Source organism: Desmodus rotundus, chromosome 2 (genome assembly GCF_022682495.2).
Source record: "Desmodus rotundus isolate HL8 chromosome 2, HLdesRot8A.1, whole genome shotgun sequence".
NCBI lineage: Eukaryota > Metazoa > Chordata > Mammalia > Chiroptera > Phyllostomidae > Desmodus > Desmodus rotundus.
The window spans coordinates 163501016-163516767 of record NC_071388.1 but is presented as its reverse complement, the minus strand read 5'-3'; the positions used below and the strand labels follow the sequence as shown (position 1 = coordinate 163516767).

General features: G+C 46.5%; 1 protein-coding gene across 1 annotated transcript in view; it reads left to right on the top strand.

The window, feature by feature from the left end:
• Positions 1–1036: 1036 nt before the first annotated feature.
• NFE2L2 (NFE2 like bZIP transcription factor 2) overlaps positions 1037–15752 on the top strand; it is a 59259-nt gene continuing 44543 nt past the window's right edge. The window contains exon 1 of the mRNA XM_053918798.1: positions 1037–1058. The gene's annotated coding sequence lies outside the window, so the exon portion shown is untranslated. The remainder of the gene's footprint in view (positions 1059–15752) is intronic.

Genomic DNA, 15752 nt, shown 5'->3' with positions numbered 1-15752 from the left:
CATCAATCTAATCTGGCAGCCAAGGAGAGTGGACTGGAATGCGCATGTGTGAAAAATGTAAACTTCACTATACTAGTCAGTATGGGGCGGTAAAAGTGGTTGAGTGAGTGTGTGTACTGTGTGGTTGTTGCATTCAAAATGACTGAGTGAGTAGAGTGATGAAACTGCATGAAATTTTGTGATAAGCTTGAACATTCCTCCCCAGAGATCATTTGGATGATTCAGAGGGCCACAGCTATGGGCAACTGGTGACTGGCAGCTTCATCAAGACAATGCACCCATTTATGCATCACCTCTCCTACAGAATTTTTTGGGGAAACATCAAATCACCCAGGTGACTCAACCCCTGTATAGCCCAGATTTGGTGCCCTGCAACCTCTGGCTTTTCCAAAAACTAAAATCACCCTGGAAAGGGAAGAGATTTCAGATTATCCATGAGATCCAGGAAAATATGATGGGGCAGCTGATGGCAATTGGGAGAACTGTGTGAGGTCCCAAGGTGCCTACTCTGAAGGGGACTGAGGCATCATTGTCCTGTGGACAATGTTTCTTGTATCTTGTATCTTCTTCAATAAATGTCTCTATTTTTCATGTTACATGGCTGGATACCTTCTGGACAGACCTGGCATACTACCTTGCCCCTTGTCACTTAGTAGCAGTCTGCGTGTTACCAGAGCAACTGTCCTGGTATTGCAGTGCTAGTGTTCAAGAAACCCTTACTTCACTTGCTGAGGGCCCCAAAGCACAAGAGTAGTGACGCTGGCGATTTGGATAAGCCACAGAGAAGTGAAAGTCACCCTTAAAGTGAAAGGGTGAAAGTCCTCAACCTAAAAAGGAAAGAAACGATTCTGTGAGGAAAGAAAGAGAAACTTATGCCAGTTTGGCTGTTGTACCTCAAACTGCCAAAGTTATGGACACAGCACGTGATTAAATTTGGGGACAAGACATGAGCGGAAAACGTGTTCTGATCGGTGGCGACGTGGTGCCAGGAAGCCCTGAGCCTACAGGGAGACTTCAGCGAGGGGTCCCCTGAGCTGAGTGACGCCAAGTCATTTACTGTAAGTAAGAGATGGTCGCACAGATTCAGGAATCGTTTTGGACTGAAAAATATAAAATTACTGAAAAGAGAGAGCTGACATTTACATAACTTTTATGACAGTATATTGTTGTAGTTGTTCTTATTATGAGTTATTGTTGTTAATCTTTTACTGTGCCTAATTTATAAACTAAACTTTATCACAGGTAAGAATGTATAGGAAAAAGCATAATGTATTTAGTGTTCACTACTATCTGAGGTTCCAGGCATCCACTGGGGGCCTTAGCCCCCGCCCATGAGTGGGGACAACTATACGAGTTTCATAGGGCTGCCATAACAAACTACTACAAACTCAGTGGCTTATGGCACTAGAAGTTTATACTCTCCCAGTTCCGGAGGCTAGAGTCCAAAACCACGGTGTTGCTGCCCCTTGAGGACTGTGCAGAAGAATCTGTTCCATGTCTCTTTAGTAGCTTCCGGCATTCCTAGGTGTTCCTTGGTGATAGATGCAGTATCCAGTCTCTGCCTCCCTCTGCGCATGGCATCCTCCCTGTGCCTTGGCATCTTCACATGGCCTTTTTCTTATAAGGACACCGGTCACATTGGATTAAGGGTCCATCCTACTCCAGTGCAACCTCATCTTAACTGATCTGAAATGACCCTCTTTATAAATAAGGTCCCATTCTGAGGTACTGGGAGTTAGGACTTGAATGTATCTTTTATTTCTGAACACTAGGGAATGATGGAGGTGCTTCTGGCCTCAAATGGGTCTGAGTTTGGGGTGATTATATTGGTTTATACAAATTTAATGACACCTCTAGCTTTAGAAGACTTTTTTTTTCAATCATCAGGAATTGACTTGGATTTGTGAGTTGGGTGCTTTGCTAAAGCTCCAGGGTTGATGGACACAGTCCTCTGCAGAGGCCTGGGGTGCTAATCTGGCTGGAGGGGGAAGTCGAGGGGAATTTTCCTAACGCCGTGCTTGATGGCGAGCCCATCGTGATGACAGGGTTTGTCACTCTCTGGGATGACCTGGGGTTAGGAGAGCAGATGAATGTGAGGCCGCACCTCCAACAATATCTGTAGGTCTCTAGCTTATTCCTTCATCTTGCTGACCTTCAGCCTGTTGTAACTGTATAAACCCAAATGTGTTAGTTTTAAGTGGAACCAAGACTACATGATTGGCGTGCGCCCAAACTCACTTGCTGGCTCCTTGCGCATCAAGAGTGAGGGCAGTGCGGGAGTTAACTGTGCGGGCAGAGTAGCTCAAGCATGCAGGACAGCCTGCAGCAGCAGCAGTCTTAACACAGGCCTTTGCTGCCCTTGGACGGACGGATAAGAAGCTGCACACAAGTAACAACACATGAGTGTTATAGCACAGATTTTACAACAACTCACAGAAACGACGAGATGTACTTTAAATTAAGCACAGTAGAATGGTTGCTTCCAGAGAGGGAGAGGGCAGAATGGGAGGAAGCATGAATAAAATGAGATAATGGACAGACAGACAGACAGACAGATAAAACCAAAGAGGGGCCTTGCAGACACCAATGAGGAGAGGGTCCTACGGACTGAAGAGTGTGATTAAAACAGCTCCTCCACCTGAAGTTCACAGAAACCAGCAAAAGGCAGCTCTCTCCAGGGAGCACACCCGTGCCTTTCCCCACCCCCTCCCCCAGGTGTGCTTCCTTGCCTCACTTTCTCCTAAGTGCCAAGGGCTCTTCTTTTGCCTCTCTACCGTGTTCCCTGGGCCCTCTTCTTCTGCAGCTCACTTGTACCTCTGTGACTTTCTACATAAACATTCTCTTAGAGTTTGAAAAGAAAGTTTAAAGCTAATAAAATAATAAAAAAATAAAAATTAAAAAACCAACAAAAACAGGTGGAATATCTGGGTCAGGATAGTGAGCCCCCTACTCACTAACTTTTTTCAAGTTCGCTAACCTCCCTATCCCTCGTTCATCGTCTGTACAGCGGAGATAATGTTAGCACCTACCTCATGGGACGGTGAGACTGAAACAAATCTGAACGTAGAAAGTGTTTAGAAGAGCAGCCGGCACCTAGTGAACACTCAGCCACAGGGTCATGAGAATTAGTAAAACAATCCGCGGGACATGCTGAGTGCAGCTCGCTGATCCACGGTGCTCAGCTGGAGTGCATTAGGGCCGGGGTCACAGTCATCCTCCTCATCGCCAGCACTTCTTTATGCGGCCAACACCATGCCTTTAGTGAGAGAGACTCTCTCGCACGATGGAAGGACAATGCTTTCTCCTAATTCCACCTCCATCATTGCCTTTTGTGTAATCTTAGGCAAGTCACTTTTCTTTCTGCTTCAGTTTCCCAGTAAGCCTCCTATATCTGTCGTCAGCATTAAATCTCACTCTTGAGACATCACTGCTTTGAAGGCCGTAGTGTCAGAACCCCACACTGAGTCTCTGTTAGTTACTGTACCGGACCCAAAGCTAAGGCAAGGGCCTAAGCCTCAGGGAAGTCAGTCGGTCCTAGTGAAACTGCCAGACCCCTTAGGCCTTGCAGGCCGCTAACACAAGCCCCACCAGTGCGGTCTACATGGGTAGCCCAAACATGGGGACACTGGGAACCGTTGTGCCGCACAGAAGTAGCGGCCCGAACCAACATGCGATAATCTGGGCCACCCACTGAAGTCTCAGGGGTTCTACTTGCCTAGTTCTGCCCTCTTGTTTTCTGTTTGGCGTCGGTTACCCAGGCCTTGCTTTGTGTCAGGTAGTGTGCTGTTTCGCATGTCTTCCTTACTTAGTCCTCATAAGAGCCTGGTGAGGAAAGGATTGCTATTGTCACCATCTTACGGACAAGAAAACTGAGGCGCAGGAGGTTGACTGTAAATTGCCCGTTACCCAACTAGTAAGTGGCAAAGTCACGCAATAGCTGACCCCACGCAGCCTGGCAGCAGAACCCTTGCTTCTGTACCGCCTCTTAGAAATTCCCAGGGAGTTTGACAGTTTAGATCAATGTGGAAATTGGACATAATCTTGATCCAAAAATTTCACCTTAATGAACTTATCTGATAGATCTGTTTGTCTTGCTGTTTAAATTCTTATAATGGCAAAAGAAAAAAATAAATAAGCATCCATTTATACCAGACTGGTTAAACAACTTATGCTTCATAATTACAATGGGGTGATGCAGCCTCATGAAAAAGAACAATACAAGCTTATATGCAGTCACCCGAAACGCATATAGTCTTAAGTAGAAACCATAGTCTTAAGTAAAAAGAAACAGTCCTCTCAACAGCGTATACTTTTTAAAATATTGCAAAACATTCTATAGCATGCTATCACACTGTGCCCTCCTCCTGAGGTAATCAAACTCCAGGAGAGCCCTCCCTGCCACTATCCCATCGTCATCCATTCAGTTTTTAAGGATGCTGAGGATCTCCTAGACCAGTGGTTCTCAAAATGTGGCCTCCAGACCAGCTGCAACATGCTGTTCTGAGAGCTTGTTAGAAACGCACACTCTCGGGCCCTATCCCAGACCTATTGAATCACAAACCCGGGTGGAACCCGGAGATCTGTGTTTTCACAAGCCCTGCACGTGATTCCGATGCATCTTAAAATGTGAGAACCACAGTCCTAGGCCAACAGCTTCACTAGGGAAACATTAAAAAATGATGCCCAAGCCTCACCCCACCCCACAGATTCTAATTTGTCTCAGGAGGTGGCCCGAGCGTGGGTTTTCTGATGTTCCACAGATGGTTAAGACCATTGTGACCAAGACCCTGGAAGCAGCCACCTGCATCTGGGCATGGCTGTTCGGCATACAATGGCATACAACCAAACTGCAAGGACTCGCAGATATGCAAGCACGCCACAACTTCCCAGTGTTGGGTCCTGTCCCCTTCCTTACACCCAGCATCTCACCTGGGAGGCAGAGCCACGGCGGGTGGAGCTATTCGGCTAAGCAGGCATGAGCTTATTAGTTTGAGCACTTTAATAACATTACTTAGTTTAAGCCTCTTGATTCAGTCTTAGGAAATGTTGAGAAGAGGCAGGGGAGAAAATATAAAATAATTTAATAGAGAAAATGGTATCTATAGATGGCATAGTAAAAGCTCAGTATTACCAGCTCACTATTTCTTGGGCTTGTATATTGTGTATTGAAGATGACATCATATCACATAGCACGTCTCCGGCACAACGGGGGTTCAGTCGGCATCTGTCTAATGAATGAATTCTCTGATCAGCAAATGAACGAGTAGATATCATTGCAGGAGAAGCTGATTCTGCCATTAGCACCCACTTTTTACAGCTTACTACCAATGCTGCTCTTAAAGTGGAGCGGAGTTAGGGGGACAAAAGTCCACTGATGACAAATGTGCTAGGATCAGGTGCCAGAGTTGAATGCTACCTGAGGGACTAGAAACCCAGACGGGGAGGAGGGGAAGCAGGTATGGTGTTACCAGAGCTGGCAACCACGTGTTTCCAGGTCCCCTCCCTTGGATGCAGTTGGGAAGATGCCTCCCCGCTTCTTGGAGATCTCTGTGGCCATCTGACGTGCTTGAGTCACTGAAGTGAGAGGAGGTGTTGTGTTTGGCTTCTAAACAGAAGCTTTAAGGGCCAGGGTGTGATCTGTCCCACTTCTCTGGAGGGTGACTAGCTCTCCTGGCTTGCCTGAGATGGAGGAGGTTCCCAAGGTGTGGAATTTTCGGTGCTAAAGTTGGGACAGTCCCAGGCATCAACATTTCAGGTAGCGATGTTTCCACCAGCTTGGACCCAGGAGTGAAGGCGATTTGAAGCAGGTCCCCACCGCCCACGGAGACTCAGAGCATTGAAATAACCTGCCTGTGTCCACACCACTGGTAAGATCAGAGGTGACGTCACAGCCCATAGTCAGGCACCACTCAACCAGGTGTAGGTGATCTTTATTGCAGGCATCTTTTCTCATTTTGTTTTCAACCTTGGAGGCTCTGGTCCACAAAGACAGGTGAAAACGCGACTTTCCTAAGTTGGTCGAATGACGTTCATTTCACAAACATTTATTGTGCTCCAGTGTGTTAAGGGCTCTGTGTCTGGGTGTTATGGGATACACAAAGATGAATGGATGCTGTGATTTCTTTCCTCAAGAAATACAGGATGCAGAGGACAGACAGACACGCACATGGCTAACTGTATCTGTCACAAGGCAGCAGCTGGTAAATTCATTAAAACATTTTATATACCTCTGTATTTGGCAAGTTTACTACAATAAACACAGAGTGGTAATGTTATTTTAAAAATATTTATTTTAGAAAGCAATACTTAGAAAGAGTTAAAGTATCTTTATTCTCCAAGCTACCCATTCTCAGAATAATAATAATAATAATAATAATAATAATCTTTTTCTGAAGGTCAGTACCATTTATTCAAAGTACAGATGCACCTACCAGTCTTCAGTAGGATGGAAGCTTTAAGATTTTACTCAATGTTGCTGGCAGATTTCCCATTGAATTCGTGGTTCTTCCTTTGCCCTGTGTGACCAGCAGCTCAAGTCCGTGTGCCCACTGGGCAGGATTCTCCACCATGGATCAAGGCCAAGGCCGGCTAACTGGTCCAAAGGAGGTAGTTCTTAAGAAAAGAATGATCAGCCCTCCCTAGGGATCCTTCCCTCAGGTCCAAAGGCATTAGAATGAGGCCTTGCGCACAGAGCGGGCGGTGAGCGGGCATGCCACGGGGGAAATCTGAAGCCCAGGACGTTGAAGATAACAGGGCTTTCGCGCCAGCCCCAGACAAAGACAGTGTGGTTTCTGGGGAAAGCCTCGCTGTCCTGCTGTCTGCAGTTGGACAGCCTCTGGGACTGCAGGGACATGTTGGTCTCTGAGTATAGTCACTAGCACCAGCTGCTCTGGTGGCTTGGACAGAAGGTAAGCTGCACGCGTGTGCATGTTGATCTGTCTGGGGAATGGAAGTAGCAATAAGCAAACCTGCAAAACGTACTGCTTTGAGAGGTTCTGTAATAGCAGTGCTCGCTACAGTGTGGGTTTCCTCATTGCCTAGATCCAAGAGCATCTCCTGGGTCCTCTCTGTTCGAAGGCTGAGTGTCCTGGGAGAGTGTGAGCGGAGGAGAGAGGGCCTGGCTACCGGCTAAGACAATCATGCAAGGCAAAAACCTCAGCAGCTGCCGTGAGGTAGTGAGTGCAGAGGGCCTGGGGCCTGTCAATTCCAGGCAAGAGATTTCTCTCATGTTTATGGGTAAATGTGCTCCACTGAGCAAGCCATAGACTTGAATGTCATCCTAACTTGCCTTGTGATGTCTTTGCCCAAGAACAACACAAACTGAACATTTATTTATGTTCTTCATACTTTGGAAGGAAAGATACAGACTGAGCTACTTCTTCATGCCTTGTGACATCTCATAAGATATCTATCTATATATATCATATACATTATGTATATATAAATATATATAAAATGTTGTAATAATATGTTATCCTACTCTGCTAGTCAGGATGGACTAGATAACACATTAACCCCAAAATATTAATGGCATAATATGACCAAACTTTATGTCTTACTTCACAATCCACTGTAGGTAGGGACTCTCCTGAGCAACTCCTCCCAGAGGCTCCTTTCACCTTGAAATGCCCTCAGCTTCAACGCTTGGCTTTAGCAGTGGCCACAGAGGGCGGAGAGAGCACAGCAGTACAAGGACGTGCCGCGGGGCCTGCAGCTAGGGCCACACGCGCTGCGCTGACTTCACTGCAGCCCACTGGCAGAATCGGACCAGACCGCCCCTCCTCACCGCACGGGGGCGGGGAAATGGTGCCTCTTGTGTGTCAGGAAGAGAAAGTGAAGTTAATGAGTATCTAACCAGTCCTTCCTCCAAGTGCGTACAAGCTGGAGTTATTACAAAGTGTTTTTCTTCTATTTATGCTTTGCATTTGATACTATTTAGTCTGTCTCCTTGCCTTTCACGGTGTTCTCTGACACCCACATGCAGCACCCCGGTTCTTACAACAGCACTACGAGTTGTCGGGACGGGTGTCATTACACACGTTTCACAGCTCAAGGCCCCTGGGGCCCTGTGTAGTCATGTGACTTGTCCAGAGTCACACACTATTAAGTGACAACTCTCGGATGAGTGGTCTCTCCCTTATAGTGGAGCACACTGTCTTCCCCACAAATTCACACTAAATTAGGCACAGATCTCAATATACAAAGTTATATATCTTTATTCCACTATAAATCAACCTAATTTATCTTTTAAGCTGTGGCTCTGTGTTGAAAGATGTCAGCAGTGACTTCTATTATTTTGGTCCCCACCTTTGAGGGTGCGTCTCAGTTTGGGGTGGGACTAGGTGGGGTGCAAGGTTAGTGCCCAGGTATTGGGAGATCCATGTGTTTTTCGTCCGCTCCTTGAGGAGGCCCTAAGCCAGATGTCTACAGTTCCTTCTAGTCTTCCTTTACTGGTACTGATACATCTGTGCCTCCTTCCTGTTCACATGGTCCCTTGGGGCCCAGCAGCTCCCTGCTACTTTAGGGCCAGTTCAGGGTCTGGAAGGTTCTACAGGCCCACACCACACAGCCACCCTTCTCCCCAGACTTGCTGCCTTCCTGAGGTAGAGGGGTAAGGGAAGAGGGAAGGACCCACCGTGCCCATACTTCCACTTTTCACCCATCTGTCCTCTGACTCCGGTGGAGGCAAGTGTGTCCAGTCTCCCGGGGAAGGGCCCCCTCCTCAAACCGTGTTCTGCCAAACACTTTGGCTGTCCTCCAAGCCCTCTCCAGCCCTCCGAGGGCTTTCATAATACAAAACACAACTCACAGAAGTTTTTTGTTCTCGTTTTGCTTCGTATCCTGCCACGTCACTCCCCACCTGAGGGGATGAGACTAAAGCCTGCTGTCCACGCATGGAGCTGGGGAAGGGGCATACGGAGAAAAAACCATTTCTCCCTCACCTGTGTGTCCCATTTAACTTCCCAGGTCCTTGTGAGGTGAAGTCTGTCCTTTCCCTGAAACGAGCAGTGAAGGGAAGAGGCACCGATGGGAGTTTTTACATTTGGGGGCTAGTAGATGAGGGCCCCTCCTGCCCGGGGGGCATATAAGGTACGATTTTTCCCTCCCCTACTTCACCCTCTATGGCTCCCCACCCCCATGGCTTCATCTTACAATCTTGGTGATCAAGTTCTCACTTAAGAACCGGGGACCTGGTCTTCTCAGGGGAAGACCCACAGCTGTGAAGGTCTGTCCATAGATGATGTACTTGTCTTCTAAGGATGGAAAAGGTGATTTGTTTCTTTGGGTGTTTGAAGTGTTATCACTTCCCCCACCTCAGTTATGAGCAGCTCCCCCCCAGAGTAAATCTGTTCCGCAGGGACATGTTATTACAGCATAGCCACAGCGGCGAAGCGAAGAGGGAGCGTTAAGATGGCTTGAGTGGGAAGATCACGTACTGCTTGTAAGAGCTGAAGGAACTCAGACCAAACGACAGGCAAAGAGGTAGTGCATTAAAGCACAATATCGCTTTAAAAAATCTGACTTGCACCAATCCCGTTTGCAAAGTGAATTTTATTTTTTTATTGTTGTTCTATTACAGTCATCCAAATTTCCCCCATTGCTCTCCCCAGCCCCGCCCCCCACCCCTGCTCCACAGTCAATTGCAAATTGAATTTTAAAGTCATTTCAAAGCACACTAATCTTTCAAAAGACATTTGTTTTAAAGAGTACAGTTGGCTTTTGGTCAAAATATGAAGTTTCGGTAATGCACAGTAACAATTGTAGTATAATTACGGGCCACAAAATACCAGGTGCCTAACCAAGCCTTTTCTACTCATTTAAGAGAGCCAAGCCAAACAAAATGCCCTGCCTAGCCATACCCAGTAGTTTATGAGCTCAGTCTTTGTCACCAGGAAGGAATTAATTCAAAGAGCAAAGCCATTATTAGGCACAACCAGGCATTTCTGTTGTAAACATCTTTTGTTAATACATGTTGAGAGCTGAACTTTCTCACATTTGAAAGAGGCCAGATTGAGAGAGAATTTAAACCAAGCCAGTTTCAAGGTTGTTTCCTTTTCTCTTTTCTTCTCTTCTGTTTTCTTTCTCAGTGTTCTGACATCACACCCTTCTGTCTGCACAGTAGCGAAGTACTGGCCTTGGAGTCCGAAGACTCCCCCACCTATCAATTGACCTAAGGATTGTAGTGTTCCAAGCTCTGCTGCGAACAGATTGCTTCTGCACCAAGGAAATGAACTAGGAAAGAGCAGACAAGACCCAGGAGTGTTATAAGGAAGAAACATATTAAGAGACTTAAAGATGCACTTCCTCATTATTTGTCAGGAAGCTATTTCCCAGATTCCTTGAGGTATAAAAAGCTAAGTGCATTTGCTTACGTTAATAAATTTTATTGAATTATTATGATAATACCACAAAGCAACAATGTTTTATATATCTTCTCTATTGCTTTCTGTTCGTCACTGAGAGAAGAAATCCATCGTAACGATCTTTGCACTCTGTCAAAATGAGGTTATCTGATTTGCTTTGTGAGTGTTTCTCCATGCATGTGCGTGTGGGTCTACATAAGGAGATCGAATAGGACAGCCATCCATAGTGTGCGGTTGCTGCAAACACAGATGCGCGGCTAACGATGGAGCCCAATTTTGTTGGAGCGAAGCTCCATCATAAAAGCCCTCTGCTATGCCGTGGAACCGATTATTCTGTACGGAGAGGAAATACAAAATCTTCACTTCTCAGAACAACCTGAGAAATCGGTAGTGCATACCTTACCCTCCTTTCCTAACCCTGGATTAGAAGGAAATTCTATATTCAGCTAAGGTGACCGATCCACCTTGGTTTATCAGTGCCCCATGTCCTGGAAGCAGCCTGCCCCGCTGGCTTCAGCTGACAGAGTCTCTGGGCCCTGTGTGCTTCTTTGCCTGTTGTCGCAGAGGAGGCAGTGCTGGTATAATGGACACCACTGAGCAGGGACTGTGAGCAGGGAGACACCGGTCTTCATTGTCTTCTCTCTGTCTTCCCAAGGTTGCTGCCTATCTGCATTTCAGGGAAAAGAGAGAGTAAATTATCCAGCTTCACCATGTGACATTCCTGCTTTTGCAGATCAAAAAAGGTCGAGTATCAGTAAGTTCATGTGATTCCACCTAGTACTTGCCCAATATCACAGAGTTAGTAGGTGCTAATTCCACAATTTGAACTCTCAACTACCCCAAAATGCTAACTGTGCATCTGTACTTTCAGATGATGGACCAGGACTTGGAGCAAATGCATTTAAAAATAAATAAACAGTGCTATCAGACTACTTCCTTTTTTCTGTAGTCTCTCGTTTCACTGCTGACTTTATTCATGTCATAGTGTAAAAACTGGCTGTGAGTCAGACAAGACTGCCGTGTTGAAACCAGCCCATCACACCTGCTTTCTCAGGCTGGCTGCTGCAGAACCCCCCTGCCCCAAAATATCTTTCCCTCAGGGTGGCACAGAGCCACATACCCCAGCTCCCCAGCTGAACTCTCCCCACTAGAGCCACTCAGCTATGGCCACGTGCCTTCCTCCCAAAGCCATTGTTATAATTCTTCTGCGAACCCTATCAACCTTTCCTGTTAGCACACCAAAGATTTGTTTATCATCATGTTAAGTGAGCTCAGGACTTGGATCAAGTGAATTTTATTTGGGAGCTGATGGGTAAGCTCAGGAGCATGAGGCTGATAAATCATGGACTGTTAGGAGCAGCAGCAACATGAGAAGCTGTACTGGCCAATCCCAGCATTGCACAGCAGAGGAAACTGATATTCAGGTGCCACAGCCTTGGCGTCTTAATTTTAGGTTGACCAGTCACCCCAGTTTGCCTGGGACAGAGGGGTTCCTGGGTGTGGACTTTCAGTGCCAAAACTGGGAAAGTCCTGGACAAACCAGGGTGAGTTGACCACTCTGCTTGATGAGAGCCCCAGACTCTTCTGTTTCCCTTCACAGGCTGGACAAATCTCTCGGTGGGGAAATGACAGCAAACACAAATTTACATCTCCCAGTTTAACCACGGCCGGCTCCCCAGAACGGTCAGTCTCCGGGCACGAACTGCGTGCCACGCGGAAGCCATATGATGTAAAGCTTTGCCTGCCTCATGACTGGCGGAACTCTTAGACTCTTTGGCCACAGCGTTTGGGAAAGTTGGTTAGATGGAGTCAGTTTCAGGAAGTAAGTCTGTTGTCTGGTTTATTCACTGCACTGAGACAGGGCCCCTGTGTCAGCCACAGCCTTCAAGGAAGGGCTGCGGCTGTTTGCCTCTGTTCCCTGTGGTTGCAAAGAGAAGTACTCAGGCAGGGAGAAGGGTCAGCAGGATGCCCCGTGCTAATCACTTCCTTTTTCAGAAGTTATGTCATTCAGAGGTTTTGACTCCTGCAATAAGTAGTCATTATTGGCTAACTTTGGGCTTTTTTACTTAAATGTCAAGCACCTAATTCGTAAATATGTCTTGGTTTTATTTCTCCTCCTGGCCTATTTTGCCCCCAGACCTCGATTGCTTGGCAGTGGTTTCCCCCACCAGGCCTTCTGCTTACCGTTATGCTGAGACCCAGCCTCTAGCTCATGCTCTGAACCTAGGGATGAGTATGTGCTGAATAAGGACGGGAAGGAAAGGGGGAGGAGAGGATGGAATAAAACGGTCAGATAATACAAGATTCCCCTCCGCCTACGCACACCTGCTAGAATTTAAATTTTTCATGATCCACCCTTGTTCTCAACCACCACTGAAATGTCCGTCTTAGTGCCCAAGTCAATTTACTGATCAGATAAATGAAGCTTAACTGTGGCCTGTGTAGGTAACACTCGTGCTAGGTTGTCTGACACTTTAACAAACCTGATTCCAGTGGAGGGATTTTGAAATTGGGGGAGGGGCAGGAAGCATAGTGATGGATTGTTTTGGGCAGAGCCCTGTAAGGAGGGCTGCCAGATTTAGCAAAGAAAAATAGAGGATGACCAGTTGAATTTGAATTTCACTTAAACAATGAATAAATTTTTTTGGTATAGCATGGCCCTTGCAATATTTGTGAAGTAATTATATTAAAAATTATTCAGTACTTATCCAAAATTCAAGTTTAACTGTGTGTCCTGTATTTTGTCTGGCAACCCCATGACGTAAAACGTCTCCCAAGTATACAGCCTGTGCAGTAGAAGGATAGGGTTGCTGAGGAGTTTGAAACAGTTTCCAAATGTTTGGCAGAAGGGAACCAGCCTGTCCAAGACGGGATCCTGTGGTACAGTCACGTGAAATCTCTGGCCTCCGAGCCAGGCCTGCTGAGGTGGGGGGCATCTGAGGTAGGCCTGAACAGGACACCCCTGGAGACTGGCCCAGGTGCCAGTAACAAGGGCGTGTTCTGCTGGATCCTTCCCCAATGATACAGTGCCTGGTTCCCATGCTGACAACTGACCCGTTTGATACCTATCATACTAGAACATTATTTTTAGATCTGAGGAAGCAGTGGCAATGTTTTTTTAAGTCAGGTACTAGATACAGGGGTAAACTACATTCAGGAAGCTCAGTCCTAACCAGGAAATGCAATCCATGAGTCCATTAGCATTAGATGTAGAAAAGGTTAGTACTAGCAGCTTTGTGTGTAAAAATTCCTAAGACTGAGACCCCACACTTTTTTTCACTTAAAAAAAAATCTTCACATAGTGATATGTTTATTGGTTTTAGAGAGAGAGGAGAGATGGGGCAAGGGAGTTGGGAAGAGAGAGAGAAACATCAATGTGAGAAACATTGATCGGTTGCCTCCCATACATACCCTGACCAGGAATCGAACCTGCAACTTAGGTTTATGCCCTGACCAGGGATCAACCTGCAACATTTGGTGTATGGGACGACGTTCCAACCAACAGAGTCCCCCAGCCAGGGTAATTTTTTTCACTCTTTATCTTTTTTCATAAGCAAAGGTGGTACTACTAGCTTCAAGAAAATTGCTTTTGCCATCTATAATAATCTTTTTGTTTTCAACTAATAAAGAGAAAGCCTGTTCCGTCATCTTGAAGCAGGGTGCAGCCAAGAGGAGGGCCCCAAGAAGGGATTTGTAATGGGGTCCAGGACTCAGGGTGTCCAGGAAATATTAGAAAAATGTATGTAGGATGTCTTCACCCCCACAGGCCTGAGCCAAGGGGGATGGGACACATGGAACAGGGCCATTCAGAGTTGTTTTGGGTAGCAAGAGCTTTGCAGCTAACCCCTGGCACAGTCATTTAACATATCTATAACCTTTAACTGGTTTCATGGATGTGTTAAGTAGCTGTGGCCATGCTTTGAGCCAGGGGGATGGGACCAAATTCCACCCAGGATGGGACTGGGAAGTAACTCCCCCTGGTTACAGGCCCTGCGTGAGAGCGTGGAGATGATTGGCTCCATGCCATGGGGCCACACCTGCCCAGACTTACTATGGCAGCCCAGTAAAGCTGGAAGAATACAGGGATGCTGGCAGGTGTAGCTGACTGTAGGAGGAGTCAGAAATGGGGCTGCAAAGGAAGATGGGCACTGGGATTTAAACCTAGGCCCGGCAGCCATAGAAAGAGGAGAGACCACACGGCTTCAAAGTAGTGGGGAGGACCACAAGGTTTTAGGAGAGAAGAAGAGATCACGTGGCTCTGAAGTAAATGGGAGAACCACGAGGCTCTGAAGCAAGTAGATAGATAGAGGTCCATGTGGTTCTGAAGTGGGGAAAAGAGACCCCGCGATTCTGAGGGAAAGGAAGAGGACCACGAGGTTTTGGAGTGCTTCTTCTTGCCACGCGGCTTAGGCAGCAGGAGAGACTTTGCAGCCATAGAGAAAGGGGAGAGAGGACTCTTGCTGGTGGGCCATGAGAAGGTGCCACACGGCTTTGGATTAACTGGAGATTGCAGCAGCCACACAGCGGATGGTGCCGGGAGCCTGAATCGCGGACTTCTACATCTTTTCCTGAGACACGGTACCCCGGACTGGGCACAGGGAGAGGGAAGGACTGTGCATCTGTGGGTATTCTAGAGGACTTTAGTATCTTATTGAAGACATTAGGCCATTACTCTAAGTCTGTGTAACTTTTAAATAAACAATTCCTTTCCTTTTCACCAGTCTCTGGCATTGAGAGACGTCCTTCCTCTGGCGGCGGGCATTGCGAACCTAGCAGGTGGAGGCGTGGGGGAAGGAACCTCCAGAGACAGAAAGGCGGAATCCTTTCTGTAATAATTTATCATGAAGGAACCACCCCTGCTTCTGCTCTGTAACAATCTGTTATTGGCTTCTGCCTTGGATATACCAGGTCTGCTCGTCCAGACCTGCCCTCTGTCCTCCTCTGTCCTGCTCTGCACTCTGGAAGCTGACCCTGGGGACTCCCTTCTCCTCTGCCTTCCGGCTAGTTCCAGCCAATGGGAGACTTCAGCAAGAGATTGGAGGTTAGGAGGACAAATAGGTCAAAACAATAATTTTATTGTGGTTGGTGTTCATTAAAATGCTCATGGTGTCAACAGTCTTATAAAAAGCACTCAAAATTATGAATACATGAGTACTTCTTTAACATGATAAAATACATCAATATTATCCCAAAAACCAGAATTCTGCTTGATGAGGACTCAAAATCCAGAAGCCATTTGAAAATCGATAAACTCAATTATGTAAAAAAAATTTCAATTCTGGGTGGCAAAAGAAAGGTTAGGTTAAAAAACTGTAAGTTAAAAAACAGATGGCTTGAAACTAATATAAAATAATATTGAATGTCAATTGTAATTTTAAAATGGCAAAC